The sequence below is a fragment of the Sciurus vulgaris genome (assembly GCF_902686455.1).
Source record: "Sciurus vulgaris genome assembly, chromosome: 8".
Lineage (NCBI taxonomy): Eukaryota > Metazoa > Chordata > Mammalia > Rodentia > Sciuridae > Sciurus > Sciurus vulgaris.
This window is the reverse complement of record NC_136468.1, coordinates 55,738,250-55,754,699: the sequence shown is the minus strand read 5'-3', so window position 1 is coordinate 55,754,699 and position 16,450 is coordinate 55,738,250.

The following is a 16,450-nucleotide window of genomic DNA, read 5'->3' as shown; positions in this document are numbered from 1 at the left end:
CTACAGATCTATAGTAAAACCTCTCAAACATCATCATTCATTAAATTGTCCTGCTCAAAAACAGCTTCTCCATTTTCTTCTATCAAATACACTTACTAAGGCACTTGTCATCCTGAACACTCTCCTCTATGCTCCACATTTCTATTCTCATCAATTCAACTGTTTCGTCAGTTGAATTTGCTCAAAACTGCTTATTCCATTTGAGTTTATTATTGTAAATATGTAATTCAAATAAATACAAAAAGAAGTAATGAAGTGTGGATTATTACAAATAAATCTAACCCTAACTGAAAACAATGATGGCTTACCAGAGATATACTATTTTACGTTGTCTTATATGTCTAAGAACTATAATGACATCTCTTTAATATTAGGAGAGCAAAAATTTAGGCAATCAAAAACTTCTTGTTAAATAAATCTTTTCCCTAGAAATAAGCTATTTTTGTTGAAGACTGTCATTTAAACAGCTGGATGTCACTAAATCACTGGGCTGATAAGTCAACCTTTATCTCACACTCTAAGGTATCTGAGTATCTAAGGTTTTTTTTTTTCTTTTTTTAATGCTTTTTCAAAGCACAAGATAAAACTAACACAACTGTATTCTATTCATTCACTTCTTCATTATATTCAGCCTCATTTCAGCTATTTGTCTTACCAGATAAAATCTTTCTAATGTACTTTATTGTTTTAATATACTAACTATTCTAACTTCAATATGGTTATCTCACTTAATATTGAAATATTAAACAGCTACAAATTTGTTTGTATGTCCAAAAATTCCCATTATCACCTATTTTATGTATTTTTTCCAAGTGGGTTAAATGTACTAATTAAATTCTTGAGTTTAAATTTATTGTTCTGGAATAGATAATTTTCAAAGGAAAAAAAATAATACAGGAAAGAATGTGAAAAGTGATTCCCTTAAGAGGGAATGGTATAATGCTATTCCTGTTCACATTTTTGACTGGTTACCTAGAGTTGCAAATACATTTGGATTTTATTTTTAAATATCATTAAAATAAGACCTTAAAATTTATACTTCTCAAAAGACTTATCTATGCTTCCTATTTCCACTGTCCTGCCTCCCACATAAATACTTCAACTCAACTCCTAGAATCTGACTTCTGCCCCATCATTATTATTACCAGTAAGTTCCATGTCATTAAATTCAACTGGTATTTTTCAGGTTCTCAAATTTCATTACTTAATTTCTCAATTTCACACTTGGATCAGTTTTTGGACTACACACTGTAATGTGATCCTATCTCTCTAACTACTCCATTGTGTGTGTGTGTGTGTGTGTGTGTGTGTGTGTGTGTGTGTGTGCGTGCATGTGTGTTTTGGGCTTATTCTCTTCTATATGGTCATTAAATACTGAGGTTCCTTCAATGTCTGTCAGTCCTAGGATCTCTTTTCGTCTCACTTCTCGCTTCTTTTTTAGGAAATTTCACACATATGCAATGGTTTTGAAATACCCTATTGCACTAGCCCTTGCATGCAGATAAATTGCAGTATCTATCATTGTCCTAGACAAGTCATCTGATTCCCAAACCTGTTATCTAATTGTGGCAAACTCTAAGAAGCACTATTTAGATCTCACCCCCTTCAAAAAATAACCCACCACCTAGATGCAAAGAATGTGGCAAGCTGACAGACTTTGACTTTTGGTCACAACAGGGTCCATTACAGGTTTCAAGACAAAAAAGTACTTTTCTTGGGATGACAGTGGTGATACAGCAAGGTAATGGTATAAGACCTGTCCATATCCACACACTACAGATCTCCTCTAACACTCCATCACCAGCCACTGGGCTAACAACGACTCTGTCGGCTCTGTATCATGGTCTGATGGCTTCCATGCCTAATCTTGCTTCCTCCATTCTCCTTCACGAAGTTATGTCCCAATAAAAACTTCTAATTCCATTTCAGCATTCGCTTCTTGGAAAACCCAATATTTTATACCAAGAGTCAATCAAGAAAGTCTATGTAGATAGACATATGGGATTGATCACATAAGATCTTACTAGCACATATTAACACTGACCAGAAAGTATTCACTGTGCAGAAAGGACTAAACAACTTAGGCAAAATGAGCTGATGGTTCATATTAGTCAGACATTCTCAGTAGACCTCCCAAGTCTGGCTAATAGCTACAGCAGCAAAGTAGTCAAAATAGCAGAAATGGAAGCTGTGTGTGGTCTTATAGCATAAACTTCCATGGCTAACTCTGAACACCTTCCCTGCCAGCACCGGAGACCAAAGTTGAGACCCTAGTATAGCATTCATCTTCAAGGAGATCAACTGACTACTTGGTAGCAAGTTGACTCTTTTAGACCCCTTCCATTCTAGGAGGCCAGCAATTCTTTCTCATAGGAATAATCATCTATGGATTTACTTTCTCTATCCTCAAAGATCTAGTCAGCACCATTATGCCTGATGTAAAGACACAGATTCTCTTATAACATAGTATTTGACCAGATAACCCAGTTTAGAGGAAAGAAAGTACATCGGTGGATACTAAGCATGGGATGCACTGGCCAGCCAAAGCTGTCATTTAAATGGCATTATGAAACAGCCTTCTAAAAGCACAACTGAAACACTAGCTTAGAAGCAATGTTTGTTAGAATGAAGTACCATTGTATTAGGATAGAATACATGCTGTGTTAGAGACCTTTACATAGTTCTACATCCCTAATAAAAGACAAGGATACAGGAACCAAGTATAGAAAAAAGAATGATCCCATTTCATTATCTCCAATGACTCACAGGAGACTTTGAGGCTTTCTATCCTTTCCTCTAGGTTCTACAGGGTGCACACACTCTTGCCAGGGGACACAATTAAGGATCCTGTTGAATTAAAAGTGACAGGCACTACTTGAGCTCTTGGTGTCTCAGAACCAGCAGGTATGGCAAGGTGTTACATATCATTACAGGCAAATGACTACAATAGACAGGAGGTATAGGGCTCATTGGGAGGAATAAAGACATAACTTGGGAATCCACTCGGGTACCTCTTGGTTTCTCTCTCTCCTAGTTATGACTATGAATGGAGAGGTGCAGCAACTCTAGCCTGAAAAGGATTGCCAGAAGCTCAGACCCCTCAGGAATGTGAGGTGGCATGGAAGGAGGGGATCACCACCAGGCAGCAGAGATGCTATCAGAGGATGCAAACTGATACTAGCAGGGAAAAGAAGTGAAAGGGTTGCATCATCAAATGATAGAAATACTAAATTCAAAAGAACCTATACCATTTGGGACAATATGATCTTATTGTCTCTTGTTATTTGACTCAGTTGGTTTTGTTAAATTTCTTGTATTTAATTTGTAAATTCATTTTGGATTTATAAATCTGTGTCATCTATGTGCATGAGGAGCTTAAATCTAGCTCTGTGGTTGCATTTATAGAGTAACATTTGTCATCACCAAGAGGCCATAAAAGTTTCTTGAAAGGAATTTTTTGATAAATTACATGGGTATAAGAAGACACTAAATTAATACTTGAGTATTGAGACTTGTGCCAGTGGCCTTAAATTTTCTCTGAATCAGAATAGGATCAGCTTGGAGCCTGAGCTAAAATAGCTCTCCAAGGGAAATCACATGGCTCTGCGGCAGGCATTAAAAGGCCAAAAAGGCAAGCCTAGCCCAGGCTCTGCCCTTGTGAGTTTTCCTGATCCTGATATAACGAAAATGATTGGTGACAATTTGTTACTATTGAATAATTGCTACTTATCCTGGAAAGTTTAACTTTTCAACATGAATAAAACCAGATCTATTCTTGCAGCTTTCCTACACTATTTCTTTCTCCTATAATTCTTAAGGATTTTATTTAACCCATTTCTGACAGCAAACCTAAGTATATTTTTCCATATGACTTGGAATAGGGTTCTTTCAAAAATCCAAATAATACTATAATCACAATTGGTTAATCCATCAAATTACTCTATTTTGCCCTTGGTTTATGGGAGACTGAAACCTAAACAATTTAATTGTGGTCCCAAAATGTCACTGAATAGCATAATAATAACCAAGTTAATCATTTGACAATCTAAAAACTGCTGATGACACTAAAGAGATTGGAGGATGATCCACATCAAACAAGATGGTCACAAAGATTAACAGTTACACTTTGATTCAGATGTTTCCATGAAGAAAGACTGGAATAAAAGTAAACCACCTAGGTTTCTCTTATCCATATGGATTCAGGAATTCAGCAAAACTCAGGTTGCCTAAATTTTAAATGAATAAACACATTAATTTCCTACTTTCTCACCTACATTTGTGACAGAAAATCACATCCTCTAATCTAAATAGCAATCTGTAGGGATTCTGGTTCCAAACAATACCTTTAATGTCAAAGAAAACAATAAACTTGAGGACCTGTAGACTAGAAGATCCGGGTAGAGTCATCAGACCTAACTCCCCTTGTACAGAAAAAGAAAACAAAAGATCTATTTCAGGAAAATTGGTGTTGAATTCTTTTCTTAAAACAAATAAACTAATTAATTAATTCAAATTAAAAAAAATTTAAAAACTTTTAAAGGGCAGCAGTTAGAAAATTATTTACTTTTATCTAATATTAGTAAAGATGTCTGTTTCCTGCTACTTTCACCCCAAAATGGAATCGGGAAGGAGATTATGAAAGTGTATACAGAGACTGGTATGTCATTAGTACTGACACACTGGGTTAATCTGAGTTACATACAAGAAATCTGAAGGAAATGGGTTCACACCACAGCAGAGATCTGGAGGAAGATGACCAGGGAAGAATGGCTAGCTGTTCATTCAGCTCCCAGCAAGGTAGCACTACCTTAGCAAATTCCTCACAGACTTGGCTTTCAAACTTGAAAGTTCCTCAACCTGGTTTCTTAGTACACACACAGCATCTCACTATCCCAGCTCTCCAAGACTGACATAAATTCCAATTGAATTTTATTAATCTGTGAAGGAAAGGCTTTACTGCCACTTGTTCTTATGACCCACACTTCTTACCTATAGGAATACTACCGTGGAAGCTAAATGAGTCAAAAACCTTGGAATGAGTGTCATCATTTTTATGTTCTCTCTGAGCCCAGGTCTCCTGTGTCTAGGCACAGTCAACCTGCACCCCTTCCTCTTTCTGAAATTTCAGGACTGACCAAGCTCCCACACCATCTGACTGTTGTGTTCTTTCTTTAGCTACCAAATACACTCAAACAGTTCAGTGTTACCTGCTGGGCAACCATTCTTTCTCTTTAGAGAGAAATCTTCTTTAGGAAGATAAGATGTTTTTAAAACTGATTCTCCACAGGCGATCTAAAATCTTTCTGAGAAGGAAAGCAGCTCATCTTCGCAACACACAGTAATCTTGAATTTCAAAAATTCTTCTTTCTTTAGCCTTCTTCACATATCTTCAAAATATCATTTGGGCAAAATATTGTTTTAAGCAAAACAGCATGTGTAAGGAAATATGGAATGACTAACTGGAAAGTGTTATACTTGACTGGTGGGATACCAGTTTATTTTAGCCATAGTCAGTCCCCAGGTCAACAGGGCAGAAGCTCAAAAACATATAAAAGATAAAAAATAAGAATAGGAAAATCAAGAAGAGTCAGAAACTTAAAGCAAACATCAGTCGTGATCCAAGTAGTGACACCCTGCACATAAAACAGTAAAAAAACTTGTACAGGCAGGAACCAAAAAAATCAGAGCAGGATTAGGATTGCCTCAGGAAGCAATTCCAGGAGGCACCTTTCACATTGCCCTCTAGGTGAAGGGGGGAGTTTCACCTGTTCCGGAGTGAAGACCAGAGGCCTAGACAGTCAGGAGTAAGGGCAGCCAAGAGAACTGAAGAGGAACTGTAAAACAGGGAGGACAAAAGATGTGAGGCCATGGCCCTAAGAGGACTTAAAAATTCGAACCCTTCACCTAAGTTAGGAAGTTTTTCTTTAGATTTTTACCAAGGTAGGAAAAACATTCCCTAAGTGTGACAACAAATAAAGCCAACTATCTACCTGGCTGTAGTAAGGAGAGGTTGGGTGAGGAAGATGGAAAATTCCAATAGGCAGGGTTGTTTATAAGTCAGGCTTTCATTCCAAGTTTCACACTTGGTCTAGAGTGATGTTTCCAAACACATGCTCTGTTCCAGCCCAATGTGCCACTGGAAAAAATCTACAGCCAGGAAACGTTTGAGAAATGAGTAGAATGTATTCCCCTGGTGGAAATTTACAATTCTGAATAATTTACCATTATTGTACACAAAGTCTAATCTAGTTTATTTTAATATGGAATGACATTTTTGGTAACAGTATTCCATGAAATATAATTTAGGAACAGGCAATTACTGTCATCTAATTAACCACTTGCTATTAATTCTCCTTCATATGATTGATAGTACATTAAGGTTTAGAAATACTGTATTCCTAATCAGAGAAGATGAGGAAAAAAGGAGATCAGGGGAAGCATGTCAGTTAGGAAATGTTTTGAACTTCCAATAACCAAAATTGTCTAAAAAAGTACAATGTTAAACTACAATGGCTTAAATCCACAAAGCTCTCACTCTCTTTCATGTTCCAGAAGCATTCAGTTCAGTAACTCTATGTGATCCGACCAAGTCATGAGGAATTTAAACTTTGTATTTCACCATCGTAACCTGATCGCTTCCATTTTCTGATGGTTAACTTTAACCAGGCCATCAGATGGCCAGATTAAGCATTATTTCTGGGTGTGTCTTTGAGGATGTTTGGGGATGAGATTAGCATTTAAGTCAGCAAAGCAGTAAAGTACACAGCCCTCTCATTGTGTGCAGGCATCATCCAATCTATTGGGGTCCAAGAAAATTGGAGTTTACACCATCAGCTTCCCAGTCAGTCTGGGATCTTCCGAATCAGACTGAATTATACCACCAGATCGCTTTCCTAGATCTCCAAACAGCAGATTATGGGACTTCTCAGCTTCCGTAATCTCATGATCCAATGCCTCATAAAAAGTAAATAATAAGTAGAGATCACATATTGGTTCTGTATCTCTGGAGAATCCTAATACATACCCACAGGTACATGATGGTGGTCAGACAGAAGGGAGAAGACAAGGCACAAAAACCTCTCCTCAATTGATTCAACCCATCACCTTTGTCGTTTTTAATTGAAATCTACAAAAAATGCCATAAAATGTACAAATCATACATGTACAATTCACTGGGCATACTATATAGCCAACATCTCAATAAAGAGATTAAAGTATTTCCATAAAGGTACAAGTTACTGTCTCCTTCCACTCAATTCCAATCCAAACAGACAGGAATTCTTTTGATCTGTTACCATAGTTTAATTTCGCCTGACCTTGAGTTTCATATGAATGAACTCAAGGAAAGTGTTCCTTTCTGTCTGGAATTTTTTAATTCAACATACTATTTTGTTTTATTTTGTTTTTTCAGTACTGGAGATTGAACCCAGGGATCCCCTACCACTCAGCTAAATCCCCAACCCTTTTTATTTTTTTTAATTTTGAGACAGAGTCTCTCCAAGTTGTAGAGACTGGCCTCAAATTTACTATCCTCCTGCCTCTGCCTCCTGAGTAGCTAGAATTACAGGTATGTACCCAACTCATTCAATATAATGACTTTGAAAGTTATATGTATAATAATATATATGATTTGTTCTTTCTTTTGTCTTTATAAAAATTTTACTAAGCAGTATTCCATTGTATAAACATACCACAATTTTTATGCATTCTCCTGGTGAAGACAATTGTGCTACCTCCAGCTTTGAGCTTTTATGAATAAAGATGTTTACTATTCTTGTGCCAGACTCTTTTTTTTTTAAATTGTAAACAAATGGGGTACAACTTGTTTCTCTGGTGGTACATGATGTAGAGACATACCATTTGTGTAATCACACATTTACATAGGGTAATGATGTTTGATTCATTTTGTTATTTTTCCTTCCCCCCACCCCTCTTACCCCTCTTTCCCTCTATAAAGTCCCTCCTTCCTCCATTCTTGCCTCCCTCCCACCCCCCTGCCAGACTCTTTTTAAAGATACATATAAAGTTCTGTTTACCCAGAAGGCCTGGGAATAACAACATTCCAATAGTACTAATCACATCTAGTGCTCAGTTATTTATTTCTAAACTCCATTCGTCACCAAAAGGAAACCAGGTTTTCTCAAAGAAATAACTCATTCAAGTCATGAGGCAGAGAAAGTGCAATTCTAGGCAAGAGGCGGAGAAAGTGAACCAGGAACATAGGTTTATTTGTTTGTTGACAGATTCATTTTATAAATAACAATTTAAATTTTTATTTTCTAATCAAAAAAAAAAAAAAACATAAACCTATACGGAAATAAATAAATAATTCTGTAAGAAATGGAATATTTACATAGTCCCAAAGAATTTCCTCAATAAAAGTTCTTAATCACTGTCGGGGTCTTTAGCCCCCTTGCTCTTCTTGACCAGAGACAAGGGAAGGGAGCACACCCCAACAAGGCCAGACCAGGAAAGGTAGGGCCCACTGACTGCCTGCACCCAGCCCTCCGGATGGAGCACAATCAGATGTGTCAGGGAGACCAGTCACAGCAGGAACTTGCTTATTGAGAAAGTTACACAGCTTTTATGTAGGGTGGAGGCTAGGTGGGAAACAATCAGCTTAAAGGTCAGCAAGGCAGGAGAGCAGGGTGACTTTCGCAGGTGAGAGTCTTCTCATATGAGAGTCTTCTCATAGGGCTATATGGCAAGCATGAGCTGATCACGTTTGCGGAACTGTTGTTAACCAATCCCTGATGGTGGTCCACTTTATCGTTATTAACTTTTTTTTGGAGGGGGGTACATGGGGATTTGAACCCAGGGCCTTGTGCTTGCGAGGCAAACGCTCAACCAACTGAGCTATATCCCCAGCCCTCATCATTAACTTTTGAAACCGCCTTTGAGGACTTGATCTTGCTCACTCGCCAGGGAGTAAGGAGTCAGCCTGAGTTAGTTAACGTGTCATTAGTCCCAACGAATCACAGTGAAGGGAAAAAAATAATTTTCCAGTGAAGAGAACTGAAAGGCACCACCTTCATCAAGCAAAAATGGTATGGTAGGCAGAATCATGTGACCCCACCTGCCCCTGCAAAATTCCACCTCCTCACTCCCAGAACCTATCAATATGTTACCTTGGCTGGGAAAAAGACTGAGGATGTGATTAAGGATCCTGAGGTAGGGAGACTGTCCTGAATTGTGAGGTAGTCTTGATGTAATCATAATGACCCTTAAAAGTGGAAAAGAAAATCAAAAGAAGGAGTCAGAGAAGGAAATGCAATGAAAGCAGAATTTGGAGTTATGTGATTACTGATTTTGAAGATGGAAGAGGGCCACAAGTCACGGACTGCAAGCTTCCTATAGAAGTTAAGAAAGGAAGGAGACAGATTTGACATTGGAGCCTTTGGAAGAAATGCAGCTGTGCTGATGAGTTGCTTTTTAGACCAGTGAACCCATTTCTGTCTTGTCATCTCCTGAAGTGTGGGATAAAACATTTGTATATATATTTTTTTCTCCAGTACTTCCCTGTTTCCTGCCCTTCTCCACCCACTGGTCCCTTTCCTCTACTGACACATTTGTGTACTTTTAATCCACTAAATTTGTGGTAATTTGTTACAACAGCAATAAGTGAATGCAATGGGGTAAATTAAAATCTTATGCCATCTGACAGGATAGAATGAATGAAATTGGGCATTCCTTCTATAATATTTCTGACAAAGGCACAAAACCTATATTTAGTCATATAGGACATATTAAACAAACACAAATGAAAGGACATTTTACATAATAGCTAGTTTGTAATTTTCCTAAGTATCAAGGTCATCAAAGTCAAGGTAAGATTAGGAACTATTTCATATTGAAGGAAACTAAAGAGATATGACAATTAAATGCAGCATATAATTTTGAACTCGAATCTTTTTTATCAAGGTCACATTAGGAAAACTGATAAAATTTGAATGAGATTCTGAGATTGGATGGTAGTAATATATCAGTTATAGTTCTAAAGGAAAATGCACTGTAAGTAATATACATTGGTATTCATGGATAATGGCATATTGTATCTGCAACTTATTTTCTTATTTTGGAAAAACATTCATTATACTATACTTGCAGCTCTTCTATTTTGATTTTTTAAAAAATGGGGGAACCAAGATACGTGAGTTATTTTAAAGTTTTCAAAACCTTACAAGTAAGAAAACTGACTTTCAAGTGCAAATTAACCTGTCCAAGGGTATGTAACTAGTAAGTGACAGAATATACATTAAATAACAGATGAAGACTTCTGGAGTAGATTTATAAAGATCTTTCCGAGCAGGAGATAATTCTGTTACATTATTTTGGGTCATTTAAAATTGTCCAGGCCTTCAACTCAAAAAATTTCAAGTGTTTCTTTCTTCAAAGTTGAGTTTAAATCTAGTTTCTGATTCTATTCTTGATGTGTTGTTCAAAGCAAACACATGGAGATCTTTGATCTCTTGGAGTTTAAGTCATTCAAATCATTTTCCAGTGGTGGCAGGGAGAGGCTTCGGGGATGAGAGATGGCAAGTAAGGAAAGGTATGCTTTCTCCAATTTAACTCTGCTTCTGTTTCACAGAAATTTTCCCACCTCCATCTTCCAACATTTTCCCAAAATGAAAATCCCAAGTTAGTGGGGTACCCAAATGTGTGAGTATTATAAAGAGTATTACATTTCCTTTTCTGCAACCTAAGAAGTATAATGACCCAGCCCATGTAGCATTCTATACTTTTTTTTTTACATATTGTAAAAGATAATTTTCATTATGACTTTTCAATTTGAATATGTAAAGTGCTGATGTCTTCACAGTATTCTTTGAATACATTCTGCAAGATGTTGGTTCTAATTTAATATTCTTTCATTTTTGTCAACAGCTCATCTAAGTGTTGACAGATCAAACAAGTAGCATATGCTCTTCATTCATTCTTGTCTCAGTAATTATTTTAGCAAACAATTATTAGTTACTAATTTGACATTGGCGGGGAGGTAGCTCAGCTGGTAGAGTGCTCGCCTCGCAAGCACAAGGCCCTGAGTTCGATCCCCGGTACCGCAAAAAAATAAAAAAAATAATTTGCCATTGGTCAGAAGACATTTTTATTCATTTATTTAACTGTCCAATCCTTAGTTTGAGGCTTAAGCTGAAATATTGGAACTTCTGACAAGTATCCTTTTGGTTCAAGGCACTAAATCTCTACTTTCTTCCTACCTCTTCCACAGCTCTCTACCTCTGCCAACACTCCACTAGCTCCTATTACATTCTGTTGCACTTCTATTCAAATGTAAAACTCTCCACATCTTTAAACTTTTCTAAGAGTGTTCTTTCAGTTATAATAACACAGTCAAAATCTGACTTTTCCCTGATAATGTCTTTAGCTTTAAAATCTGCTGTAATGGGCTGATTCTTATTATCTGCAATTCATATCAAATCCCCAGTAACTAACATACACACACACACACACACACACACACACACACACACACACACACACAACCTGAAGAAATTTAAATAAATTATGAACTTAAGTTAAAAATACTGTATCAATATTAATTATTACAAATTTACCATATTATTGTGAGATGTTAATAATAAAAGATACCAGATACACTTCTATCCCCATTGCTTTTATCTATAAAGTTCAAGATATCTCATTATGACCATACCCACAGTCCAGGCAGAAGGAAGAGGGAAAGGTGAAAAGGAGGGCAGATTTCATTTTTAAGGAAAAAAGAAATGTTGTACACTTCAGTTTTGTTTATATCACATTGTCCAGAGTATAGTCATATACATGGCCACACAGAAGGATAAGAAATGTAATTGTTACCTTGGCACTCAAATGTCCCATTAGTAAAGAAGAGAAGAATAAATATGGAGATCAATATAATCACTACTACTACAAGCAAGAGTGTTTTAATCAGCTCTTCCATCACTGTGACCAAAATACCAGGAGAAAAACAAGAACAACAACTTAGAGGAGAAAAAGTTTATTTGATTTTCACAGCTTCAGAGAGTGGTCTCAGTACTTAGACAGTCAATGCCATCATACTGGGCCCAAGGTGAGCACATAATGAAAGAAGTGCCCAGCAGAGGAAAGAAGCTCAGATCATGATGGGGTCAGGAAGCACAGTGGGGTGGGGAGAGCCACAGGGAAAATGCACCTTTCTAGGGCAAGCCCCCAGGGACCCACCTCCTGCAACCATGCCCCACCTGCCTACAGTTACCACCCAACCAGTCCATTCAAACTAGGATGAACTGATTAGGGTAATTCTCTCATAATATAATCATTTACTTCCGAATATTTCTTCATGTACAGGTGCTTTGGGAGGACAACTCATATCCAAACCATAATATTACACTCCTGGCTCCCAAAAGCTCATGACCATCTCTCAATGCAAAATACACTATCCATCTCCAAGATTCCTGGAGTCTTAACAGATTTAGCATTACCCAAAAGTCCAATCCAATCCAATTCCATGTCTCCTTTGAGATCAAAGGCAAATTCTTGGCTGTGAACTCCTGTAAAAATCAAAAGCAAGTTACATATATCCAATATACAGTGGTTCAGAGTAAACATTTGCATTCCAAAAGGGGAGAATAAGGGCATAGAAAAAAAGGATGGGGACAATGAAGAACAAAACCCAGCCAGGCAAATAGGCCCTGTGACTCCACCCATAACTCTTTGTACTGCATCTAGGATAACTGGCTTCCAGATGTTAATTTCAAAGGGCTTCAGCAGCCCCACTCCATTGGCCTTCCTGGTTGCAGTGCACATAGGCTCTCTTTTAGCCAAGCTTTCTCTGCAGCCAGCAGCTTTTCTCTGCAGCCAGTCCACACTACTGGCATCTCTTAATTCCTAGGGTTTCCATTCCACCTTCAGATTCACCTTTACAGCTTTATACATTGTTTGCTCAGGGGCAACCTGCAGAAACTCCAGCCTTGCTATGTTTTATTTGGCTTCCCATGCCATCCTTTGGCATCTCAGTGGAAGCCACAATAACTCTTTAACTTTAGCATCCTGCGTTCCTGTAAAAACAGCACTTCATAGATGAGGTCAAAGTCTTCAGCCAGCTGGCGCAATACTTGGGACCCCTGGAATCAAGGCTGCAGCAGCCTCTGAGTGCCTGTGCAACTCAACATGTTGAAACAATTTTAGAGGCCTCCCCATCCCCCGGGAGCAGGGCACCCACATGATCTCATCTCAAAAGAATTTTCTCATCTGTAACCTGGAACCTGTAGTGAAAGTGGTCTTGCAAATTCCTGTGATGCTTCGAGGAATCTTTCTTATTATTTCTGTGCAAAGTACTTAACATCTCTTTAAGGAGCTATAATCTCTTCCACAATCACACCTTCCTTGGTCCCAGCTTTTACATGCACTTTTATAGCCAAGATGCAAGTTTTTAAAACTCTTTAGCTTTCTGTTCCTGATTCTCCCAGTAAATCTGGCTAAAAGTTGCCAGAAATAGCCATGCTACTGACTGAATGCTGTGTTGCCTTGAAATTTCCTCTGCCAAATTAATTAGTCCATCACTTTTAAATTTAGTCCCACACAAAGTCTCAGGACATGGGCAAAATGTAGCCAAGTTCTTTGCCAAAATAAATATGAATAACCTCTAGTCCAATTCCCAACAGAGCCCTCATTTCCCTCTGAAACCTCATGAGCATAATCCACATTCTTATTGACATTCATATCTTCTGAGCTGCCACCCATTAAGTTCCAATTACAACGTTCCAAAACTTTACAAGCTTGTATCTCTAAAGTTTTCAAAATTCTTCCCACAAATCAGCTTCAAAAGTTTCTAAACCACAAGGTCATGTTACTCACAGCAACGACCCTACTTCTTGGCACCAATTTTGTTTTAGTCAGCTTTTCTATCACTGTGATCAAAATACCTGAAAAGAACAACTTAGAGGAGAAAAAGTTTATTTGAGGATCATGGCTTCAGAGGTTTATAGATAGTTGACTTCATTGCTACAGGCCCAAGGTGAGGGAGCACATCATGAGGTAAGAGTCCAGCAAAGCAAAGCTCATGGTGGGGTCAAGAAGCAGATGGGGGTACAGATGCATCCTTTCAGGGAAAGCCTCCTGTGACCCTCCTCCTGCAGTCATCCCCCACTGCCTACAATTACCACCCAGTCAGTTCATTCAAATATGAATGGACTGATTCAGTTACAGCTCTCGTAATCCAAACATTTTACCTCTGAATATTACTGCATTCACAGGAGCTTTGGGGGGACACCTCATATCCAAACCATAACAAAAGACAAATAGGCTGGCCTGCTAAGATATTAAGTATAAGGTAAGAAGATGAACTGACATTGATCCTGAGTGGTGAGACAGAAATTGGGCAAGAAAGAAGCAAGAGAATTATTGGAAGGCTATGCCCCGCTTGACACCCCAAATCTCCTATGAATTCATTCTAAATTCTTTGAATGAAAAGTCTTGTGGTAAACGGTGAAGAGACAATTCTTCAAGGTAAAATAGAGTTTATGTCTGGATAGAAAAAAATTAGAGAAAGAGAGAGGATGATAGTATGAAAACTTTAGAATCAGAAGATTATGGAAAGCTTTGAATATGACTGGACTTTGGAATTGGGCATTAAGAAAATCTTTCATTCTTATGTACAATTATAGTGCATCAATAAAATATATGGAAAAATATTACATTGATTTTTATGAAATAGGAGACAGGAGGATCTAGCTGACATCTGCATATTGTCAGTTTCTTTTTAAAACCCCAACATTTAAAAAATGAGTGTTAAAAGCAAAAGTAAGTATAGATGAAAAAAATTTTCAAAATTCTGTATAGAATTCCCAATTATGCTATTTATAACAACCATCAAGCTAGCAATTTAAGAGAGCTTTAGTTAGACTTAACATTGAGTTTTTTTAACTACTGAAAACAAATATGAAGTATGAATCCCTTTCTTAACTGAAATGTAGGTTAAATGCAAACAGATGTTAAGCATGTCACCTGAATTTTTTTTTCCCAGTCACATCATGTGTACTGACATTGACGCATCAGTAAAGGACACAGGAAGAACTGGTCAATTTCCAGCCTTTCCAAAAGAGCACAAATGGACTATGCTTATACTTGTTAGTGGGAGCTATATAACAGATGGGTAACTGTGTACTTCTGACAGATTGCAACATGCTTGGCTACAAAATAATTCATTGCTAAATAGGCTTCATTGTCAGTAGAAGATATCAAGAAGATAATTTAGATTCAAATAAAAATAAACCAAACTTTATCAGGAAACCCTATGTAAGCCTCCATGTGATGCAAAAGTGATCTTTCAGATGCTGACCAGATGTAACACAAGGCAGCCCTCTTAGAAGAAGTTCTTTGTTGAAAAAATTAGTTCAGTATCTCTTATGTAAGCTATGGGAGAACCAAAGTTGAAGGTATCTGGTCAACTAAGAAATGCAGAACATCACTGTTCTATTTGAGCTATTGGTAGGGTTTTCTGTTCAGATATTCAGGTTACCTCTATGGTGCTGTTAAATAATTTATAGAAATAAGGTAATTTTTATGACTATTTTATTTTATTGGCAATATAATAAATATAGGAATCTCTCTTACACTGATGACATCCCTTTTCCTCACACACTATGGCTTACAAGTGCTTGCATCAATTATATTTAAAAATATATTGAGAGTAATGTGCAACACTGTTTTCAGCCTCTAATATATAACACAGAAAATTCTAATATTTTTAATCCATTCATCTCCCTAGATGTGAACATATTCTCTGACTTTTTCCCCATAACCAATTTTGGTCTTGCTCCTCTATTACTGGAAAGAACTCAGGTGGATACTCTTATTTTCAGCCTTTTGGAACCCAGAGGCATGTCTGTAGTCTGGAATACCCCCAACTTTCTCATCTCCTAAAAATACTGGTAATTTCCAGACACACGTTTCCTCCAATCTCCACTGGTGCAGTGATGTAAACTGGAATTCCAGTCCTGAGTATCATTCTATATCTCCCAAATTTGAAAAATATATTACAAAAAGATAATGGATTATAACACATATTCATACTTTGTGCAAACTTTTATTAATTATGTAAAGGCAAATAATATAAATGTTGTGTATCAAATTGTCCTCTAGCACAATTTTTGAGCTATTAATTGTAGCTATTCCTTACTACACCTCTGTGTATTGACTGATATTCTTTTCATACCATTAAGGAAGCTTTGATAATTTTTCTATACATTGTATCAGAGGTAGAACATACATATAGGCTAGAACAGTCAGGAATTTAAATTTTTATTTTATTTTTCTCTTGTGCTGGGGATTGAACTCAGGACTTCAGTCATGTTAGGCTAGTTCTCTACTTTTGAACTACATTCCCAGTCCTTGGATGAATTTTTATAAATTAATATGATAAGAATATTGAAATATAGAACATTTGATCTTCAAGAACCAGCAAGTATAGAGGAAA